Below are 10,798 nucleotides of genomic sequence, written 5' to 3'. Positions count from 1 at the left end.
ACACTTTGTCATCACCGGAGATATTTCTGACTTAAGAAATATTGCAAGGTGTCTTGCCTTCAAACTTATATCGGACAGATATAACATAATGACAAAGTACAGTATTATCCTTTAGATTTACGATTAGCAATTTGAGGTTCCCTCTTTTACATACGATTCGTTGACACGTCGCGTGACGGCGCTAGTTTCCGTAGATTCGCAAGTTACAAAACTAATGCCTTCAAACTTAATTTCTGTCAAAAATTTTCACATTTACTGGTAATGTTAAAACAGGAAAGCTAATTAATTTGTAAAAGTATAGTTTACGTACAGGAAAACACGAATACTCTTAGCTGACAATTGCACTTGCCTGCTGATTTATCCAGCTTTATCGTAACCAAATTCTCCTCTGCTACTAGCGACTGATTCCAATATTTCCGCTGATGAATAAAAGTAGACAGCATTTACCTCTTTGTCGAACGCAAATATTTCATGAGTCTTTGAAGTAGTGTGTTCATGCCTGAAGCGCGTTGACTAACAGATTTTGGCAGTTAATTGCAAAAGATTTGGTGCCTTAGAAACTCATATGCTCAATTGCCCCAATTGTAATGCGTCACAAGCCCCAACCTGCAAAATGTTTACTTCAGTGACTCATAACTCTGTCAATCACCGCCCCCTCCTTCCCCCATGATAACTTGGGGCCATGTCCAGCTTTGTCTGCTGACCGGGACATACACAAGCCATGCACAGTAAATGGCATTTCCCATCGAACAGAACAGTGGAAATTTCCTTACCATTTGCTAAATGTTCCAGTTTCCAGTCTCTCATCAGCCTAAAACAATTGCAAATGGTAAGCGCCATCTCGTTGGGCTGGTTTGCTGATTTTGGAAAACTGTTACCATTATTCACCGGTCATCCCAACCGGATTATTCTGACAAATGGTAAGCACCCCTAATTTCCTCGAAACATGTTTCTCCCCCAACCGTTTTCTCGTCTGGAGCATGGGATTCTACGGAATCTTTACTCGACATTTATCAGTATAGCATGACAAAATGTATTACATTTACTGTAATGCTAATCATCAACGTTTATTTGACTGAAATCCCAAACAAGTACGCATTGCGGACATTTTTTTTTTACTTGAAATTTTGAGGTTTTAAAAATATTCTCAAGTTCAGTGTTCCTTTTTATCGTTAGAATTTAAATTTCTCGACCTCGAATTTTCGCTATTTTGATAGACTTTTTGGCATTTTCATATTTTATGATGTGGATATTTTGTCCGCAACGAAACGCCATAGTTTGATAATTCTTTTAATAAAATGCTTTGTCGACCGTTCGAGTTGTATCATAGTTCCAACTATGGTTGTATATTGCATACAATACTAGTTACAATGAAAAGTTTGTCCACCCAAATTTAGCAATGCTAATCGAATTGGGTGGAGCAAAGATAAAATAGTTAATTAATATATTTACAGTGACAAAGATTACAATGATATTCAATGTAAGGAGAAATGTAGACTCGGAAAAATATCCGAGTCCCAGATGGGATTTGAACCCACGACCCTCCGTGATCTAGTCGGATGCTCTAACCACTGAGCTACTGAGCTACTGAGCTAATTACAACTGGTGTGTTAAAGATGAAACAACAACAATGATATTCAATGTAGGCGCGCGATGCGGTTCCAGTCGAGACCCACAAATTGACCCTTGCTCACCATAGAGTCTCCAGTAGCTCAGTGGTTAGAGCATCCGACTAGATCACGGAGGGTCGTGGGTTCAAATCCCATCTGGGACTCGGATATTTTTCCGAGTCTACATTTCTCCTTACATTGAATATCGTTGTTGTTGTTTCATCTTTAATACATTGACAAAGATTACGAAAGGAAATAATTGATATTTAAGATAAGAACAACTAAATGTTTCTATTATAAAGATGTGAGGTACTGCAGTGGAATACAGATTGAGATTCTAGTTATACGTTAATTGATTGCTGATAATCTTAAGATTCAATAATATTTGACGAACAGGTTTACTCTAGAATAAAAGAACAGAGGAATCGCAGTGATAGGGAATTAATTAAGTGCATTTAAAGTAGATTAATTGAACTAAGATTATCTTTTAGTTTTTAAGACCAATATCATTTGGCAAATTGCTTATTCTATGAATAATTTCGCAAGTTTCTAGATAAGAGTCTTCAGAAAAATAAAATATCGAAAAGTAGACTTGTTATTTTCCTAGTGAAGTCGTTCTTTCTAAGATTTCTTAGCGCGGTGAAGGGGATTCCATTCCAGATAGTTGATCCAGTTTGTGAGAAAGAATTTTAGCTGAATTGAGAGTCTAGAGCTTTGCGTATAGAAATTGTTTGAAGCAGAGGATCGAGTGAAATGAGGACTGATATTAAAAATTTATGGAAACTGCTATCCCATTTTATCACAGAACTCCATCTTTGAACTGTTAACTTATACAGTAAGATATTATACAATAAGGTTAATTCTATGCGCGTTTTGACTGACAGTCGCCATCTATGATTTGTTGGAGGACAGGCGCATAAATGACGTCACACCTTTTCACATCTTTATTTGTATGCAACAAATAGATACCATGATGCCATGGGTCTGTTCAGTAACAGATCACAGAAGAGGTCAAAATCTGGTAATAACATCTGTCAAGTGAAGAAATTATCCTCGCAGTGAACTACGCAATTTAAGCAATAGCGATAAAGCCTGAAAATATCTCAAGTCTTCAACGGGATTTGAAGCCGTGGCCTTCGCGGTGTCTGTGTGATGATCTACCAACTGAGCTATAAAGTCTTGTTGGGAGCAGACCAGTTGTGAGTTTACACATAACCGTCAGATGAGAGAATGAATGACAAAAAATATATGAAAGAAATCACGTATGAACTGCGGTTAATTGATCAAGTGAAGAAATGATCCTCGCAGAGAACTACGCAATTTAGGCAAAGATTTTCAGGCTTCATCGCAATTGCTTTAATTGCTTAGTTCATTGCAATTATTATTTCTTCATTTGATCAATTAACCGCAGTTCATGTATGATTTCTTTCATATATTTCTTGTCATTCAATAATATCAGTGACACACTCGGCTCGTGTGCCCTTTTTTGTTCTTGCCACATTTTGATGTCACCTGTGATCCATTACTGACCAGATGCACAGCAATGTGGAATCTATTTTAAGCAGATTGTTGCTTGCAAGTGCAGTATTAATTTTCCTGAAGGCGTATGCGAATTTTTGGAGAAAAACAATGTTTGAATTGCGAAGTTTTGATGGTTTGAACTTCACTGTCATACTCGTCTCCAGAGTACGCATTTATTTATTTCAGTCAGCACCAAGAATCAAGACCTCTGACCGGTTCCAAAACAGGAAGTCTACGTACCATGGACTTCCTGGTCATCTACGCCGACTCACAAATTTGAAACAATAGCGATGTTTCTCGTGACTTCACCTATTATTATTAATATGCCAACCAGAACCTAATTGGCTGTTGAAACAATAGTAGTTGTGTTGGTGGCGATGGCGGTGTTGGCAGGGTTGGTGGTGAAGCGGAGAGAGCACTCGCCTCCCAGCAATGCGGCCCGCAATACGTGAGTTGAGTCTGTTGGTGGTTCTCTCCTCCGAGAGGTTTTTTCTCCGGGTTATCAGTTTTCCCCTCTCCTCAAAAACCAACGTTTGAATTTTATTACTAATTGAGGTGCCGCCCCTACCACCACCCACCACCACGAAAATGCTAACGTTCGCTGCCCATGTGAAATTTCACTGGTGAGCAACGGCTTCTCGCTCTGAAGCTAAAGCGATGAATCCTCTAGTTTTCAAAGAGCTTAAAAATCTCTACTTTCTGTGATATTTGACTGAAAATTTGCATTCTGGCTAAGTGAAACATATTTCAATTACTGGAATCCTTAAAGCTCCAGCTTCAAGCAAATCAATCATCGGTCATGTGACCAATTCGCTGTAAAGAGCCAATTATATCTCGTGTATGAGTGATGCCACAGCCGTGTTTACATACTCTCATCTAAACACAGCTATTGACCAACGAGAGCGCGCGTACTATCCTAATTATTTATAAATCACAGTGAGGAGAGATGTGAAGCAACTTTGTTACCATGTAGCCAAGACAAGAACTCACGACTAATGGAAAGCCAAAAGTTTTTTACTCAGGACATGTTCACTTGGAAAAACGATTCGCGTGCATGACTTAGTACAGAGATATCTCACACTCGTATTCATTCTCGAACCTATTCTTGGATTGTACTCACGTGATGAGACGGCCATGTTGGTGTACAAAACAATAGTAAAATGTCCTTCAGGTTTTGCATAATAATAAAGTCAAATTCCCGAAAGACTCTTTTCGCCATTGTTCTGTACACCAACATGGCTGCCGTGACGTCAGGTGCTATCCAAGAATTCGCGAAGACGCCGTTTTTCACAGAGCTTAAACAGGCTTCGCACAGACGTGAAAAGTCCTCGATGAAGTCCTTAAGAAAGCCTTGAACCTGGACAAGTCCTTGAATTTCTCCATTAGTCCTTACAATGTCCTTGAAGTTTATGTCACTAAAAGGAAATATTTTTTTTTCACACTCCTTAGCTGGTCCCTTTCTTTTCTGATATCCACCAACTTGGAAACAATGGCGAAAAAAAGAAATGAAAATGAACCATAAAGCGGGCAGCACCAATTTGAGGCCTGACCAAATAAATATTTCTGACATTGCGTACGTAATTTTGATGCTCTTTCGCACACCAGTTTTAATTTTCTTGCTTTTAATTTGGTTGGTTCTTCCTTATCATGCAACAGGCATCATCGTGCAGTCCGTGCATCAGCACCACCTTGTTTACCCCCCAAAAATTTGCAGAGGGATTGCTTTCGATTTCTCTTGGGATATCTTCATGTTTCAGGAGAAATAGTGCGAACAATGCAAGGTGCATTATGGAATTTGAGAAAGTAGAGAATTGTTCTATTGATTTTGCACGCGTCTGTGGGCCGAGATAAATGAATGTGTACTAATTTACCGTCCACCCGAATGATCCCACAATACACCACTCGAATTAGTCCTCTCCAAAGTTTTCGAGTTGGTAATACCTGAAACGTTTTCCTTTAAAATTGCATTTCATTTTTGTTCAGTTGCGAGTCCTAGAAAATCAAATTTGTTCCTTGAAAATCCTTGAACATGGTTGCAACTTGATGTATGAATTCTATTAAAATTTGCCAGTCATACTCAGAGGTTGACCTTTGATTCCAGAAAGAGTAATAAAAAAATTATAATACTAGTAATAGCTATCGCTAAGTGCCGACGAAACAGTCAACACAATACAGTTAATATAATAGTTTGGAGATTTGTATCAGAGTTCCAAAATACCCAATAGTAGTTGCAGTATTTTTATTCGAAAGTGCTGCAACTCAACTTAATACAATAATAGAAATTGCACACTTAGTATCTCCAACAACAATGTAGAAGTCAACGTGTTTTGCAGTAATATGGAAGGTACTGCTGCAATTTTTGAATGGCCGTAATTTTAACAGGAAGATACAATAATTGAGTTGAATAAAATCAGTGCAATGTAAAAAATGGCCAAAGCGTTTTCAGACTTTTCAGTGTGAAAAATGTAACGGGGAATCAAACTCTCTCGCACATGAAAGTTGTTTGAATTGTAGAATTTTTATTTTGCAAGATACAGCCATGGATTGTAAGTCAAATTGATCGTTGAATTGTATACTTAGCAGACAACATATTTCCTTTGAAAATTAAATTAAACTGTTCACAACTCAACGGTTACAAAACGAAAAACAAACTGCTCTACTCACGGGCCGAAATCCGAAATTGACAACAGCGGCCGATAAGAACACGTACGCCGGTTTAGTTTTGAACACGATGGTTCGAAAATAAATATTAAAGAACACGCAAAGCAAGTGTACACAACACAATGGTCAGGGAAATGGGAGAAAATGTGTTTTCACTCACCCCCAAACACAAGATCATCAATAGTCGCGCGCGTCATGCAACTTTATCCAATGACATCACACATCAAAATTCGCGCGCTACGATTGGTCCGTTGCAAGACAATCGACCTCTTTTCCATTACGTCATTGAAATGTCAGAAATCTTACCTTACAAAGATGTCTCTCGATCACTCGAGATTTTTTCCGCCTGCACAGTACTTTCGCACTGCTCTATAATGCTGCCGCCTTGCCAGCCTCGCGTCTTCGCTCGGCTGGCTCGTTGCCAATTAATGTTGTATCATGAAACGTCTTTACCCCATTTCTCATTCTTGTAGAATGTTATTCTATACACCGTGTTGATGAAGTTATCTTTGATATTAATCTTCTACTTTCTGTGAAGTGAAGTGAAGTGAAGTGAAGTGAAGTCTTTATTTATCGAGGGTAGCTCAAAATAGCATCTAAATGCTAATAAACTAGAGGCCCTCATTACAAGATCAAAATAGTTAAAATAGTTAAAAATCAGAGCTTATGATAAAATTAGCAAAATCTAATAAAACTATGAAACAATTATTAGCATGCAGCACAGTGACCCACAATACTTATATAGAGAAATGATTTAAAGATTGCTGGTCTTTAAAAATCCTATTCCAAAGAGAATCAGTTTTGAAAGTCTTGAGAGTCTCTGCTTTCCTCATTTGAAGAGGTAGCTTATTCCATTCCCGACAAGCAGTCACAGTAAATGTTCTACCACCTTCAGTATTTCGATTAACTCGAGGGCAGGCTATATTAAATTTAGCATATCTAGTTTGCCGTGAATGAGTCTCACCGGTAAGTACTAACAAGTTAGTAAGATAACTAGGCACGCGACCTTGCAAACGCTTGTATATGATACAACACTTGGCTAATTTAGCATTCTCAAAGAAAGGTATCCATTTGAGTTTGTTAAATAACTGAACAGAGGGTGCATAACTGTCAGCACCAATGACAATTCTCGCTGCTCTCTTTTGTAGCTTTAAAACACGATCTAGACAATGTTTATCACAGTTTGACCAGATAACACTTACGTAATCCATTACTGGTCTAATAATAGCATTATAAAAGAGAACTGTATGCTTAATTTGCAGACAATGTCTAATCTTTTTTAAAATTCCGATACGCTGAGATAGTTTCTTGCATAACTTATCAACGTGCGAATGAAATGCTAATTCCTTATCAATTTCCAAACCTAGGAGATTTGCACATTGTACGTTTTCAAGTTGCGATCCATTAACAGAAACAATAATGTCAAAAGGAATTCTGTTGGAAAGACGTTTACCACAGATGGTAAGAACTTTAGTTTTCTTCTCATTAAGTGGAAGCTTGTTGGCTGTGGCCCAATGAACCGTTTCAGAAACTGCTGCGTTTAAAGAAATTTGCAGACGATCCATATCCATCCAATTGACGGAACAAGTTAATGTCGTGTCGTCAGCATATAGATCAGTATTAGCAGAACTAGCATGTAACGGAAGGTCGTTAATGAACAAGACAAACAGTAAAGGGCCCAAAATAGAGCCCCGTGGTACACCATGCGGAATAATAGATGTAGTAGATTCCTTTTCACTCATGGATACAAATTGACGCCTGTCACTGAGATAGGATTGAAACCACGATAATGATGTGTTGTCTAAACCATAGGCATGTAGTTTGTCCAACAGGATAACATGATCAACCATGTCAAAGGCCTTGCAATAATCGATTAAGATCATGCCACTTACACGATTATTATCCAAGTTAAATAAAAGTTCATCTATAATTCTGATCAGGGCTGTTTCTGTACTATGAAGCTTCCGGAAACCAGATTGTTTAGAGTAGATTAAGTTGTTTTCACAAAGATAGCGAGAGAGTGAGTCATGTACATGCCGTTCAATTACTTTTGAGAGCACAGGCAAAACCGAAATTGGTCGATAATTATTTAAGTCCTCTGAGTCCCCACCTTTAAATAAAGGAGAGACTTTCGCAGTCTTCCAGCGTTGAGGAAACGAGGCCGTATTGAAGGAATGATTTATTAGCTTGGCAATAGATGGAGCTATTATAGGAGCTGCTAACTTGAGCATTCGTGGACTGAGCTTGTCGATACCACAGGCTTTGTGTAAATTAATTTCTCTATACTTGTGTTCCAAAGGGAGGGCATATCTTTAATGAACGTCTTCCACGTAAGCAGTTTGATATAGCTCTCCCGGAATATGTTTTGTTTGATTTGGCTATATGTGTTGCGTTGCCAAACACCGAGGAAAACAGGGTAAGTAGCCCTGGAGGCACGTTAAAGTCCCTCGTAACGCATAAGAGTACTTCAAGATATTTTTAAAATTCACCTACAAGTATTGTGTTCGGATCTTACCAGCTGAAATTTGGAGTGCCCGAAATTTTAGGGAATAAACTCTTCCAAGCTTTCAGCTATCGCAAGCGTAAAGTTACTTTCTACGAACTTACGGCGACCTTTTTGCTTTCCGAAAATGCTAGCTCACCTTTTTTAATGCCGAAAAATTGCAAATATAACCCTTCATAAAATACAAGGGACTTTTTTTCTGGTTAAGAATCTTGATGGTGATGTTTCAGTTTAAGACATCTATGATAGGTTCTAGGCAATAGAGAATCCGACAATCCTAGACAGTTGGACCCTCGATTAGATATTTCACCGAAGCTTCTCGTTGGGTGCACCTGATCAAAGATACTTTATCTGCTCGTTTTATTCTTCAAGCACTGCACAAGGCTCAGCCATTTCATTTGTCAAACAAGTCATGGATCCAACTTGGAGAGAAACATCACCGTGAGACTTCTAAGTGGAAGTTATCTCCATTGAAAAACAAAGGCAACCAGGGTTCTCTGCATATTGTTCCCGTTCCAGGTCGTCTTTTTCCCCCAAACCTGTTAACATCTCATTCAAGCGGTCAAATATCTCGGGCACACACCAGTCGCTTTCATGAAGAAACCCAAAGTAATTTTGCAGAACTTTCTTTGAAATTAGGTCTTCGGTGAACAGTGAGTCAAACCTGTTCATTTCGGGAATGTAGCATTTGTTCTCCATATTGCCACAGGGCTCATCAAAATCATCCTTGTCTACAAGCACGCCTTTAGCTGCATTGTACTTCTTCCACGGCTCTTGAAATTGAATAATATACGGTACAAAAAACGCCGAGACTTGACTACAGTTGACTTTCACGCAAAAATTAAGAATGGTAAACAACTCGGAAACTCTGTTTCCCAGCTGATCGTCAGTCCACATCTCGTCGTTGGGATAATTACGTGCCATGAAGAAAATGACGTTTTTAAGGGCAAACGACGATACAAGGCGATCCCTGCATCGGGAGCAGTTCCCCTCTTTCTGAAGAGTAGGCACAAAGCATTGAGCAACACATTTAGCCAACTTGAAGCACTTGATGCGACCATTTTGTGGTCCATACTTGTTCAATTCTTCGCGCTCCTTTAGAGACAATGCAAAGCGCACTGTGTTCAAAGCATAATCTATATTGCGGTCCTTTGGTAGTATGGCATATAACATCATCTCCCCATCAAGGCAATTCTCCAAGAGGTAGTCCTTTTGTTCGAAGAACGCACCTTTCTCTTCAAGTGTTGTCTTGTGAATGGGTACCCAAAAACAGATATCAAGATCTGCAATAAATCCATCCGAAAGACGAGTGAGATGAAATGGTCTAGCTATGCTTTGTTCCTCTCCAAGGCAGTTCAATTGCGAGAGCTCCCAACCCTCTGGGATGAAGTCCGCCACATACAGAGACCAAATGACTTTCATTACTGACTGGAAATTTTCTTGTACTTCCTTGGTATTACCTTCTGGTGCGATGTCATTCGCAAGGGCTACATAAGCGGGATCATCATACAACATCAACTCGTCTTTCTCGAAAATGATGGGAAACAGTTTGTCGAAATGTTCGAAGTAAGGAAGAACAACAGCGTAGTCGAACTCATCTGCTTTTCCAATTTTTGTGTTCTCGGCCATACTGCCTACAGGAATAACGTAACATTGTTCAAAAACACTATAGCATGATTCTAACTTTTCGGATATTTGTCTCATCATAATATTCATCTCCTCGTAGATTTGTTGGCTCTCGATTCCATCAGGACCATTTCATTCTGGCTCCATGAACCGAAGGAGTTGGCACAACGGCACTTCTTCATCAAGAGGAACCGAGAGATCATCGGCCCAGTGGTCCGGCTCAAAGACCTCTACCTCATCAAACTGAGTGGCTTGGACTAGAAGGAGCTCGTCATTTTCACTCGTTAATTCCACCATCGATTGGATATCGAGAGCACTGGAGCGTGCTGTTCTGTCTCCACCCTCGTTTTGGATCAGTTTATTTTTATCACTTGGCTTATCATCAAGTTCAGGAGGACATGATTCGATGTCTTTTCTTTCAAGCTCTTTCTCGATGCATTTCCAATCTTCATACGGCCACTCGGGCCGGACATACATCTTGCAAGTCTGTGCGGATGCATTGGACTCTTCGCCTTCCATTTAATCTGCCTGACTAACCTAGTGGGGACTAAGGCAGAACAGTTTTGATCAGGAATGACATTCGCGTCAGGCGTTCGAATGGAAAGAAGAAAACGATTCCCCGTTCTTTTATCTTCTTAAGTCTTTCATCGGGATTCCCATACGAATCCTTATTTTTTTTGTCGGCCATGTTATGTTGCCTTTCCCTCACACTGAGCTTGGGCCACCTGTGGTTAAGGGGGTTACAATGTTTATCGTTGACACAAAAAAGTTAATATTATCATTCCATACTTACATCTATGTTGACTTGGTTGCTTTTTTTGCTGAGGCCTAAGGAAAATAAACAAGGATTTTTTTAACGAACTTTTGTAATGAAGTA

General features: G+C 39.2%; 1 non-coding gene and 1 pseudogene across 1 annotated transcript; one reads left to right on the top strand and one right to left on the bottom strand.

The window, feature by feature from the left end:
• The first annotated feature begins 1,700 nt into the window (after positions 1–1,700).
• Positions 1,701–1,774, top strand: Trnas-aga (transfer RNA serine (anticodon AGA)). Its single transcript has one exon. It is a non-coding gene; the product is annotated as a tRNA-Ser (tRNA).
• Positions 1,775–7,989: 6,215 nt separating this feature from the next.
• Positions 7,990–10,582, bottom strand: LOC138008489 (uncharacterized; annotated as a pseudogene).
• Positions 10,583–10,798: the final 216 nt, after the last annotated feature.

The sequence above is a fragment of the Montipora foliosa genome, chromosome 6 (genome assembly GCF_036669935.1).
Source record: "Montipora foliosa isolate CH-2021 chromosome 6, ASM3666993v2, whole genome shotgun sequence".
Lineage (NCBI taxonomy): Eukaryota > Metazoa > Cnidaria > Anthozoa > Scleractinia > Acroporidae > Montipora > Montipora foliosa.
This window is presented reverse-complemented; position numbering and strand designations above follow the sequence as displayed.